The 11517-nt window shown below is 41.2% G+C and overlaps 1 non-coding gene across 1 annotated transcript; it reads left to right on the top strand.

Annotated features, from left to right (window-relative positions):
* Positions 1 to 521: 521 nt before the first annotated feature.
* TRNAC-GCA (transfer RNA cysteine (anticodon GCA)) lies at positions 522 to 593 on the top strand. The gene has a single exon. It is a non-coding gene; the product is annotated as a tRNA-Cys (tRNA).
* Positions 594 to 11517: the final 10924 nt, after the last annotated feature.

Below are 11517 nucleotides of genomic sequence, written 5' to 3'. Positions count from 1 at the left end.
AGTATTCTTGCCTGGAAAATCCCATGGACGGAGGACCCTGGTGGGCTGCAGTTCATGGGGTCGCGAAGAGTCGGACTCGACTGACCGACTTCCCTTTCACTTTTCACTTTCACACATTGGAGAAGGAAATGGCAATCCACTCCAGTGTTCTTGCCTGGAGAATCCCAGGGACAGGGAAGCCTGGTGGTCTATGGGGTCGCACAGAGTCGGACACGACTGAAGCGACTTAGCAGCAGCAAGGGGCCACCAGTTTGCTGCTACTGCTAAGTTGCTTCAGTCGTGTCCGACTCTGCGCGACCCCATGGACTGCAGCCCACGAGGCTCCCCTGTGTTATTAAATGATATATTACTAACCACAAGAATACCTGTTAAATTGTATTCAATAATTAGTTGCAGGCTAATGAGTGTTACAAATTGCTCTATTAAGTTGGGGGAAGGAAACGTCTTGGCAATTTATAATTTAAACCATATGTCCTTCAATTTTAAAGTATACTTGTGTAAAATTAGCGTACCCTAATACTTCCCTGGTAGCTCAGACGGTAGAGCGTCTGTCTGCAATGCAGGAGACCCAGGTTCGATCCCTGGGTTGGGAAGATCCCCTGGAGAAGGAAATGGTAGCCCACTCCAGTATTCTTGCCTGGAAAATCCCATGGACGGCAGAGCCTGGTAGGCTACTATCCATGGGGTCACGAAGAGTCGGACACGACTGAGTGACTTAACTTTTACTTTTAATACCCAGGAGGAATTCTGAATATTTATTAAACTTTTTATTAAAAACAAAAATTTCGGATGCTGGAGTTTCAAAGGCACGATAAAGAGGAATTCCACCATTAAGGAGCCCAAAATATTAAGCTAATGATAAGAGATTTTTTTACTCAGACCTAGGGGCTTGCCTGGAAAATCCCATGGATGGAGGGAGCCTGGTGGGCTGCCGTCTATGGGGTTGCACAGAGTCAAACACGACTGAAGCGACTTAGAAGCAGCAGCAGCAGGGGCTTTCCAGGTGGCACAGTGGTAAAGAATCTGTCTGCCAGTGCAGGAGATCAAGAGACATGGGTTCAATCCCTGAGTCAGGAAGATACCCTGGAGTAGGAAATGGAACCTACTCCAGTATTCTTGCCTGGAAAATTCCATGGACAGAGGAGCCTGGGAGGGCTACAGTCCATGGGGTGGCAAAAGAGTGAGACAGGACTTAGCGATTAAACAACAACAAACTGCCTATACCAATCACTGTCCTAATTACTTTCCAGGTATTATCTGTTTTCGGCCTCCTAAAAAGGCTTTTTAGGATTTGAGTACTATGAACAGCCACAGTTTATAGATGAGACTGAGACACAGAGAAGTTAAGTAACTTGTCGGGGTTTCAGTTCAGTTCAGTTCAGTCACTCAGTCGTGTCCGACTCTTTGCGACCCCATGAATCACAGCACGCGAGGCCTCCCTGTCCATCACCAACTCCCGGACTTCACTCAGACTCACGTCCATCGAGTCAGTGATGCCATCCAGCCATCTCAACTTCGTCCCCTTCTCCTCCTGCCCCCAATCCCTCCCAGCATCAGAGTCTTTTCCAATGATTCAACTCTTCGCATGAGGTGGCCAAAGTACTGGAGTTTCAGCTTCAGCAGCATTCCCTCCAAAGAAATCCCAGGTTTACACAGCTAATAAATGGCAGAACCTGGCCTTAAACCTGAGATAGTACAGCAGCAAAGCCTCACTGCTAAACACCGTGATCCAAGAAAAACTGAAAACATATATGTACACAAAAACTTGTACACAAATATTCATAGCAGCATAATTCATAATAGCCAATATGTCTGAACAACTGATGAATTGATTTAAAGACATGGTATATCTATACAATAGACAGACATGGTATATCTATACTTGGAGAAGGAAATGGCAACCCACTGCAGTACTCTTGCCTGGAAAATTTCATGGAATGAGGAGCCTGGTAGGCTACAGTCCATTGGATTGCAAAGAGTTGGACACGACTGAGTGACCACTTTCTTTCATATCTATACAAAGGAATATTATTAAGTCATGAAAAGAATTAAGTACCAATACATGCTACAACATGGATGAACCCTGAAAACTTTATGCTAGGTGAAAGAAGCCAGACACGAAAGGCTACATAGTATATGATTCCATTTAATGAAAATATCCAGAATAGGCAAATCCATAGAGACAGAAAGTAGGTTTTCAGGAGGCAGGAGTGACTGCTAATGGGTACAGGATTTCTTTTTGGATGATGAAAATGTTCTGAAATTACATAGTGGTGATGATTGTACAATTTGGTGAACATACTAAAACCTATTGAATTGTGTACTTTAAAGGATGAATTTTATTGTATGTGAATTATAGTATTTCAATAAATACCATGCTATACTGAATCTCAGTTAAATATTCAAAATTAACTAAGCATGATAAAATGTGATAAGACCCAAACACAATTCTGATCATAAAATTTGGAGAAGGAAAGTATGGTTAAAGTTTCATTAAATATGTAACATTTAAACAAAATGGAGCTTGAATGAGAGTGAATGGTTAGATCCCCCTTTTCAACATCAGCAAACTCCAAATCCTGGCAAACTATTAGGAAAATAATACTTGTACAGATGACCCATGACAGACTAATCCCCACTGCTGGGGGGGGGGGGGACAGGGGGACAATCCTCAAAATAGATACCTCATAGAAAGATAGTCACTGGCATTAATAAACGATGAAAACAAACTGTCAATTTGAATGAATGGAAGAGACTCCTTGGGGAGGGGGGGTAGATTGACAGCAACTGAATTATAGATCCTAAAACTTAGTATATCAAACTGAAGTAACAGACAGTGTTGGCTTAAGACTAATTAATATCATCAGGGCTCTAAGTCCTGGCTATGACATCACTCTTCAGAAATGACTCTTGAGAAGTGGTTCCAATGCTAAATCAGGTTTTTCTTTTTAATAATTACCATTTTGAACACCTATTTTATACCCATGGTATCATAAACTGTTTTTAATCTCTTCAACAACCCTTTAAGGCAAATGTATTGTCCCGTTTTACACAGGGGGCCCTGAGGCTCAGGAGTGAAGACTCACCCTAGAGTGTAGAATCTGATTCCAAGTTCTCTCATCCGGATGGTGCCATGCGTCACTTTCTCATGGGTTGTTCAACTGAAGATATACAACATGAGTCTCTTCACGGGGCTGGTGACAACGTGGCAGTGTGCTTCTCCTAGCATGACCAATTCAATAAAGAGAGAGAGAGAAAGGGAGACAGAGACAGAGAGAGAATGCCCAAGATGGAAGCCACAGACTTTCCGTAACCTAGTATTGGCAGTGAAATTCCATCACTTCTGCCTATATACTGTTCATTAGAAGCAAGCCAATAAGTCCAGTCCACACTCAAGGAGTAGCTTGCACAAGAGCTAAATACCAGAGGTGGTACCACTGGGGACCATCTTACCTACCACACTTTCTTTTAGGTCTCAACTTACACAATTACTTCCTCCAGGAAGCATTCTTCAAATAGAAAATCTGACCTCTAGCCACCCTCATCTAGGTAATTTCCTTATCATAATTCTCCTATGACACCCAAGGTATCTCTGTAACATCCCAATCACTTTTTACTACCTACTATAATATTTAGCATTATGTCTATAATATGTCTTACATATTTTATCTTATTTCTTATCCTGTCAACTCACTTTATTGTTTTTAATTCTGAAGTACTTCAAACTATAAACATCATAACATTCCATCCCTAAAAAACATTAAATCAGTATTTATATATCTCTTAAACAAAAATCCCACATATCAAAAATAATATTTTCACATCTACCAAAGTCACAGAAATATCAAATCCATATTCAAGTTTCCCCAACTGTCCCTAAGATGTCCTTTTGAACAGGTTTGGTCAAATCAGGATCCAATTCAGAATCATGCGATGTGTCTGGTTGCTATGTCACTTAAGACTGTTAGCCTAGAATAGTCCCTCTTTCTCGTGACACTGACTTGCTGAAGACCCCTGGCCAGTTTCACCTTTTGGATCTGATTGCTTCCTCTAACACTGTAATTTTTATAAGCTGGAAGTTAGATCTGAAGACTTGATCAAGTACAAACTGAACATTTTTATCAAGAACTCTTTCTAAATAGTAGTGTGTATTCACACTAGGAGACACATATCTGAATTTCCTACCCTTAATGACTGACATTGGGCTAACGGGGATGACAGCTCAATCCTTACATTGTAATGTTATCTGCACTATTAATAATTATTTTTGGACAACAGTCATAAACCAGGCCCATCTCCAGCAAAATTGAACAAATATCACCCTACCTAATAACCATTAACCTAATGGTTTAATGGTTGTATTTTTTTCTGAATCAGTACTTTCCTTTGGGGTAGCAAAATAGTGATTTTCTAACTATATGTTACCTTCTACATTTACTAACTAAAAATTATTCTGAAAGTTAAAGATTTCTTTCAACAACAGGGGCTATTGCCCCCAATTACAGTTTCTATGCTAAAAGTGGATAAGCACTTAGTTCTTTCCCTTTCCTTATCAACTTTCAAAATAAAATGATGGTTTGATAGCTATCTCAACTGAGGACAAATTAGTTTTTCTGACATCTTGAAGTATTACTATGGACTCATGGGTTTTCCATTATTCAGTCCATTTCAAATAACTACAATGAATAATTTTTGAGGCTAGAATTTTCATATGTTATCCATCTTCTTTACACAACAATCATCTAAGTAAGGTACATCACTATCTCTTTCACATATCAAGAAACTAGGACAAAGAAATAGCTAATATAGTAACTTCAATGTCCAGTTGGATACAGAATCCAAGAGAATAGGAATGTATTCATGTTTTTTAATCAGTTTCTCCTGAATGTAGCTCAGTTCAGTTCACTCAGTTCAGTTCAGTTGCTCAGTCGTGTCCGACTCTTTGCAACCCCATGAATCGCAGCACACCAGGCCTCCCTGTCCATCACCAACTCCCAGAGTTCACTCAAACTCATGTCCATCGAGTCGGTGATGCCATCCAGCCATCTCATCCTCCGTCGTCCCCTTCTCCTCCTGCCGCCAATCCCTCCCAGCACCAGAGTCTTTCCCAATGAGTCAACTCTTTGCATCAGGTGGCCAAAGTATTGGAGTTTCAGCTTTAGCATCGGTCCTTCCAATGAACAACCAGGACTGATCTCCTTAAGAATGGACTGGTTGGATCTCCTTGCAGTCCAAGGGACTCTCAAGAGTCTTCTCCAACACCACAGTTCAAAAGCATCAATTCTTCGGCGCTCAGCCTTCTTCACAGTCCAACTCTCACATCCATACATGACTACTGGAAAAACCATAGCCTTGACTAGACGGACCTTTCTTGGCAAAGTAATGTCTCTGCTTTTGAATATGCTATCTAGGTTGGTCATAACTTTCCTTCCAAGTAATAAGAGTCTTTTAATTTCATGGCTGCAATCACCATCTGCACTGACACTGTTTCTACTGTTTCCCCATCTATTTCCCATGAAGTGAGGGGACCAGATGCCATGATCTTCATTTTCTGAATGTCGAGCTTTAAGCCAACTTTTTCACTCTCCTCTTTCACTTTCATTAAGAGGCTTTTTAGTTCCTCTTCACTTTCTGCCATAAGAGTGGTGTCGTCTGCACATCTGAGGTGATTGATATTTCTCCCAGCAATCTTGACTCCAGCTTGGGCTTCTTCCAGCCCAGCGTTTCTCATGATGTACTCTCCATATAAGTTAAATAAGCAGGGTGACAATATACAGCCTTGATGTAATCCTTTTCCTATTTGGAACCAGTCTGTTGTTCCATGTCCAGTTCTAACTGTTGCTTCCTGATCTGCATACAGGTTTCTCAAGAGGCAGGTCAGGTGGTCTGGTATTCCCATCTCTTTCAGAATTTTCCACAGTCTATTGTGATCCACACAGTCAAAGGCTTTGGCATAGCCATTAAAGCAGAAATAGATGTTTTTCTGGAACTCTCTTGCTTTTTCCATGATCCAGCGGATGTTGGCAATTTGATCTCTGGTTCCTCTGGTTTCTAAAACCAGCTGAACATCTGGAAATTCACGGTTCACGTATTGCTGAAGCCTGGCTTGGAGAATTTTGAGCATTAGTTTACTACCGTGTGAGATGTGTAGCTCAGTACCAGTCAATAAATGTCAATGTGCAAATTAGTTAATGATTATCACTTCTAATTGACACCAAAAAACATTCTAATACCTATTGAAGACTTCTGGATAAAGCAATATCTGGGATTAACTTCAAAATAAACAAAGATGGGGAGCACCAAGGTCAGGGAGAGAATGTGAGGGGAGGGGAGCAGATTACAGGCGAAACAAGGTTGACTGTATCTTGATAACTGTTGAAGCTAGGTGATGGGGAGATGAAGGTTTGTGATACTACCTTCTCTGCTTTTTAACATTGAAGTTGTCCATTAACAGAGAAAATATTCTAAGCCCTTGAAATATTAAAACCTAAGAAACTTTCTAAAAGTATTTAAACTGATAACTAAAGTAATAATGTACTATTGCTGTTGCAATAACTCACCATCTTAGAAGTTACCTGAGCTCTCCATTAAACAAATGTATCAGACCAAGTGTTCTGATTTTGAATTCAGAAGATAATTCATTTGTCCATTTGGGAAACTCATTCATTTGCCAATCTGACAAACATTTAATGAACACCTATGTGTGCCAGGGATTATCATAGTTGCTAAAGACACTGTCCGTGGAGTACATAGTCTAGAAGGGAAAGCAGATAAACTAAATCTAAGACAGTAAAAATTGTTGTGACGGACCATGATGAGACTTTTAGCTAAGACAACGACAGCAAGACTGGAGAAGAGCGGACAAGTTCAGGAGCCATTTTTTTTTTTTCCAGTTAGAAGTTTGTATAATTCAAGTTGGTCAAAGATCAGACATATGAAATGTTGCAAATATATCATCAAAGATAAGCTCTAAACAAATGGTCAAGTATAATTGTGAATTTGTAATCTTTTATAGATTCATCCTTATTACGTGTAGGTCTAAAAATATACAGAACTTTTCAGAAAAATATTTTTTAAACAGAATGGAATCACCACAATGAGGTCACAGATATGATAGCAAAAAAAAAAAAAAAAGACTTTAGAAACTTTTAACTATTTGTTCATTTTTCCGCAATCGTGGGTAATCCGTGCTTGAAATCCACTGCCCCTGGTGGCTCAGATGGTAAAAAAAAAAAAAAAAGAAAAAAGAATCTACCTACAATGCAGGAGATTCAGGTTCAACCCCTGGGTTGGCAAGATCCCCTGGAGGAAGAAATGGCAACCCTCTCCAGTATTCTTGCCTGCAGAATTCCGTGGACAAGGATCACTGCAACTTCTCTGTCATAAGCTGTCTAGGTTTGAATCCTGGGTCCACCTTTTACCAGCTGTGTAATTTGGGACAATTTATTTCCAGTCTTTGTGCCCACGTTTGCTCTTTCTTAAAATGGAAATAATAATTATATCTCCACAAAGAGTTTATGTGAGGGTTAGATGAATGTAAGCCCATTTAAAATGTTTAGAACAGGGCTTAGAGTAAGTGCTCAATAAACATTAGCCATTACCATTTTTATAAATATACTTTTTATTCTTATTATTTTATCTCTTCTTACTGTCTTTCTTAGGTCTCCGTGTCTGAATCATTGTCTGTTTTACCTGGTTCTCTCTGTTGCATAAACTGCTCCAATTTTCTCATTGGTTATCTAAATATCACTTAGCTAAGTAATAAACAGGGCCTTCCCAGGTGACTCAGTGATAAAGAATCCACCTGCAAAGCAGGAGACTCGAGTTTGGTCCCTGGGTCAGGAAGATCCCCTGGAGAAGGAAATGGCAACCCACCCCAGTCTTGTCGCATGGGAAATCCCTGGGCAGAGGAGCCTGGTGGGCTAGAATCCACAGAGTCACAAAGACTGAACGGCTGAACAGCAACAGCAAAGTAATAAATACAAATTATTAGTCTGATGTCCAATTCATAATGCATATGTCTGGTAAAAACAACCAATATAAACTGAAACTGAAAATCCCTACCATTGCATGTGGTAAAAGGTGGTATTGACCAAAACTTTACTGAAGATCAAATCTTAAAGTGCAAATCTGTAAAATTTGACCAAGAAATCTTAGACCTGGTAGAAATAATAGTCATTGAAGAAACCTCACACAAACAATATAAGTGGTAAAATCTGATGCAGACAGAACTGCTGGACGACTCAATTCTTCACTTTGAAAAATTTTGTAAATTTATTTTAAAATTTCACTTTGAAACTTAAATGGATAATTAATTCTGACAGAAATAACTTCAGTAAATTAAAAAAAAAAAACTAATAGTGAAGCAAATGGGAAAATCTTACCTAATATAGAAAACTATTCCAGAAATGTATTGGTGTTTGGGGGTGATTATTTATTGGAGTTTATTATACACTGGATTTTTCTTCCTGAAAATGCTTTCTCAATGAACATATGACAGTGTTGGTATAATTTTGATTCAATGTCAAAATGCCATTAGGAGAACTTCCCTGGTGGCCCACAGCTAAGACTCCATGCTCCCAAAGCAGGGGGCTTGGGTTCCATCCCTGATCAGAGAACTAGAGCCCAAGTGCTAAAATGAAAAGATCCTGAGAGCCCCAACTAAGGATTCCACATGCCCCCACTCAAGACTGAAGATCCAGCATGCTGCAGCTATCAACGGCACCACTAAGTAAATAAATAAAATGCCATTGGCATCCAAAGAATTAGGGTCAGGATGAGAAGGATCAAGGGGCATGTGTGTGTGTATTCAGGTGCACACGTGTGTACAAGAGAAGTTTGGGAAAAGCAAAAGGTAGTGTGGCCTCCTAATGAGGGCACATGTTGAATATCCCCCATGCTATGAGTAATCTCCTGTTAACCTAACTGATGGGCCAGAGATACAGTAGTGCACAGGCATCAGGGTCAGGTAGACTTGGGTTGAAAGAGGGTTCCAGCACTCACAAGCTGTCACCCTGCCAAAGTCACCACCTCCCGAGCTTCAGGGTCCTCCTCTGAAAGCAAGAATGTCAACAGTACTAACCTCGTGAGTGTTATCAGGAGGACCCCCCTGAGACAATGCCCCTGGCAGGCACCTGACTTGCAGTCTTGCTCTCAGAATGGATGCTAGCCACCACTGTTTGTGAGTGTTCTACTTTTGCTCTTGAAGTTACTCATCCAGCTGGCAGTCAGTGAGATGAGTAACTTTGAACCGGGACTTTTTCATATCATATTTCTTTGCTCCCTGACATCCCCAGCCCAGTTTCCAGGACCCCAGCATAATGCCATGTTTTATCATATTATCCCAGTGATTTTTAGCTGTATGTTGAGTGCCTATTACAGAAAGAGACACAAAAGGGGAGAAATAAAGAGGGTAGGGGGTTGGGGCTGAGACATATGGGGTGCATCAAAGGGCCGCCAGACAGCTGGTGAACAGGGAAACACTCCTGGGTGATAGGTCTTAATTAGCTGACAGGTGGGTCAAGGCTTGGAAGAGGTGGGAAACAGTATGTTTCATTCAGCCTCTCAACTGCCAGAATGAGAGGCTGCACCAGGCCAGGTTCCCTAACACTCCCACTCCTCCTGGCTGAGTTAGTACAAGTGAAGATGGTGCTCCACTTCACCTTGCAGAAGCCCTGGGCCAAGGGAAGAGGAGCTTTGCAGAACAGATTTGATAATTACAACTTCCAAGAAAGGCTCTGAGCCACTTTGCCTTCAGCTCGCACTCCACTTCCTCCGGTCACATTTTCCCTGACACTGAAATACAGCTGGGAAAGACAGCTCGGTGCCCTCACAGTCGCTGTGGCTTCCTCAAGCCACGGCCTGCTCTCTCTTTGATGAGCCTGCGGGGCTGTAACTCTCATCACCTGACATTTATGGGAGGCGGCGTATTAGCAAAAGGCTTTACAGCCATTTTTATGAAGGCTGCCTCCCTGAGACCTGTCAGGTATAATCACCCAGGCCAAGCAGAAGGAAAGAGCAAACACACGCGAGGAATGGCTCTGGGCCCCTGGCCCACAGAGCACCCGCAACGGAGCCCGCAGGTGCCACATTTCTTCTATCGCGTGTCACGGCTGATTGGTTTGCCTTCCTAGCCCTGGCAGCTGTCAATCATCCTCTGCCACCTCCAACTCATCAGCGGGTCCTGAAGCTGCAAATCCCAAAGGCACCTCCTGTCCATCCATTTCTGCCAATCGCCACCACCACTCTGGTCCAGCCTGCCTCCCACACAGCCCCCGCCTAGCTCTGCCTCCTAGTCTTTTTTTTTTCAAGATTAAAAAAAATTTTTTTAAGTCTTCTTTGAATTTGTTACAATATTGCTCCTGTTCTATGTTTTGGTTTTTTAGCCCTGAGGCATGTGGGATTTCAGCTCCCCTCCAGGGATAGAACCCACATCCCCTGCATTGGAAGACAAAGTCTCAACCACTGGACCACAAGGGAAGTCACATGCCTCCTAATCTTGTCCCCTGCCCTAATTTACTTAATCCACCCAGGAGACAGAGTGATCCTCTAGGTGTTTACTTATTTCTTTCCTGTACATACCTTGTAAACTCTCCAGCTTTCACTCGATTTCTATTTACATGAAATAACCTTCTCCCATCTCCTTACTTTCAGTCTGTAAGTATCCCTAGGTCTGAGGTGGGTCTCTTGTAGACAGCATGTATTCGGGTCTTGTTTTTGTATCCATCCACCCAGCCAGTCTATGTCTTTTGGTTGGTGCATTTAATCCATTTACATTTAAGGTAATTATCAGTATGGATGATCCTATTACCATTTTCTTAATTGTTTTGGTCTGTAAAGCTTTTGATTTCTCCATCAAATTTGAACAGATTTGCTGGGTAGAATATTCTTGGCTGTAGGTTCTTCCCTTTCATTACTTTAAATATATCATCCCACTCCCTTCTGGCTTGCAGAGTTTCTGTTGAGAAATCAGCTAAGAACCTTAAGGGAGTTCCCTTGTATGTTATTTGTCATTTTTCCTTTGTTGCTTTTAACATTTTATCTTTGTCTTTTCATCAGTTTGATTACTGTGTGTCTTGGGGTGTTCCTCCTTTGGTTTATTCTTCCTGGAACTCTCTGCAGTTTTTGGATATGGTTGACTATTTCCTTTCCTGTGTTAGGAAAGTTTTCAGCTATTATCTCTCCAAATATTTTCTTGGGTCCTTTCTCTCTCTCTCTCTGTCTCTCTCTCTGGCACCCCTACCATGTGGATAATGCTACATTCGGTGCTGTCCCAGAGGTCTCTTAGGCTGTCTTCACTTTTTATTTTTCATTCTTTTTTCTATATTGTTTTGCAGCAGTGATTTCTTCCATTATGTCTTCCAGGTCACTTCTCTGTTCTTCTGCGTTAATTCTTCTGTTAGTGACTCCTTCTAGTGTCTTGTTCACCTCTCGTTGTCGGCTCTTTAGTTCTCCGGTAAAATGTCTTGCATATTCTCCATTCTTTTTCCAAAATCCTATATCATCTTCACTATCATT

Source organism: Capricornis sumatraensis, chromosome 9, assembly GCF_032405125.1.
Source record: "Capricornis sumatraensis isolate serow.1 chromosome 9, serow.2, whole genome shotgun sequence".
Taxonomy (NCBI): domain Eukaryota; kingdom Metazoa; phylum Chordata; class Mammalia; order Artiodactyla; family Bovidae; genus Capricornis; species Capricornis sumatraensis.
The sequence above is the reverse complement of the archived record's forward strand: the minus strand, read 5'-3'. Positions and strand labels throughout refer to the sequence as shown.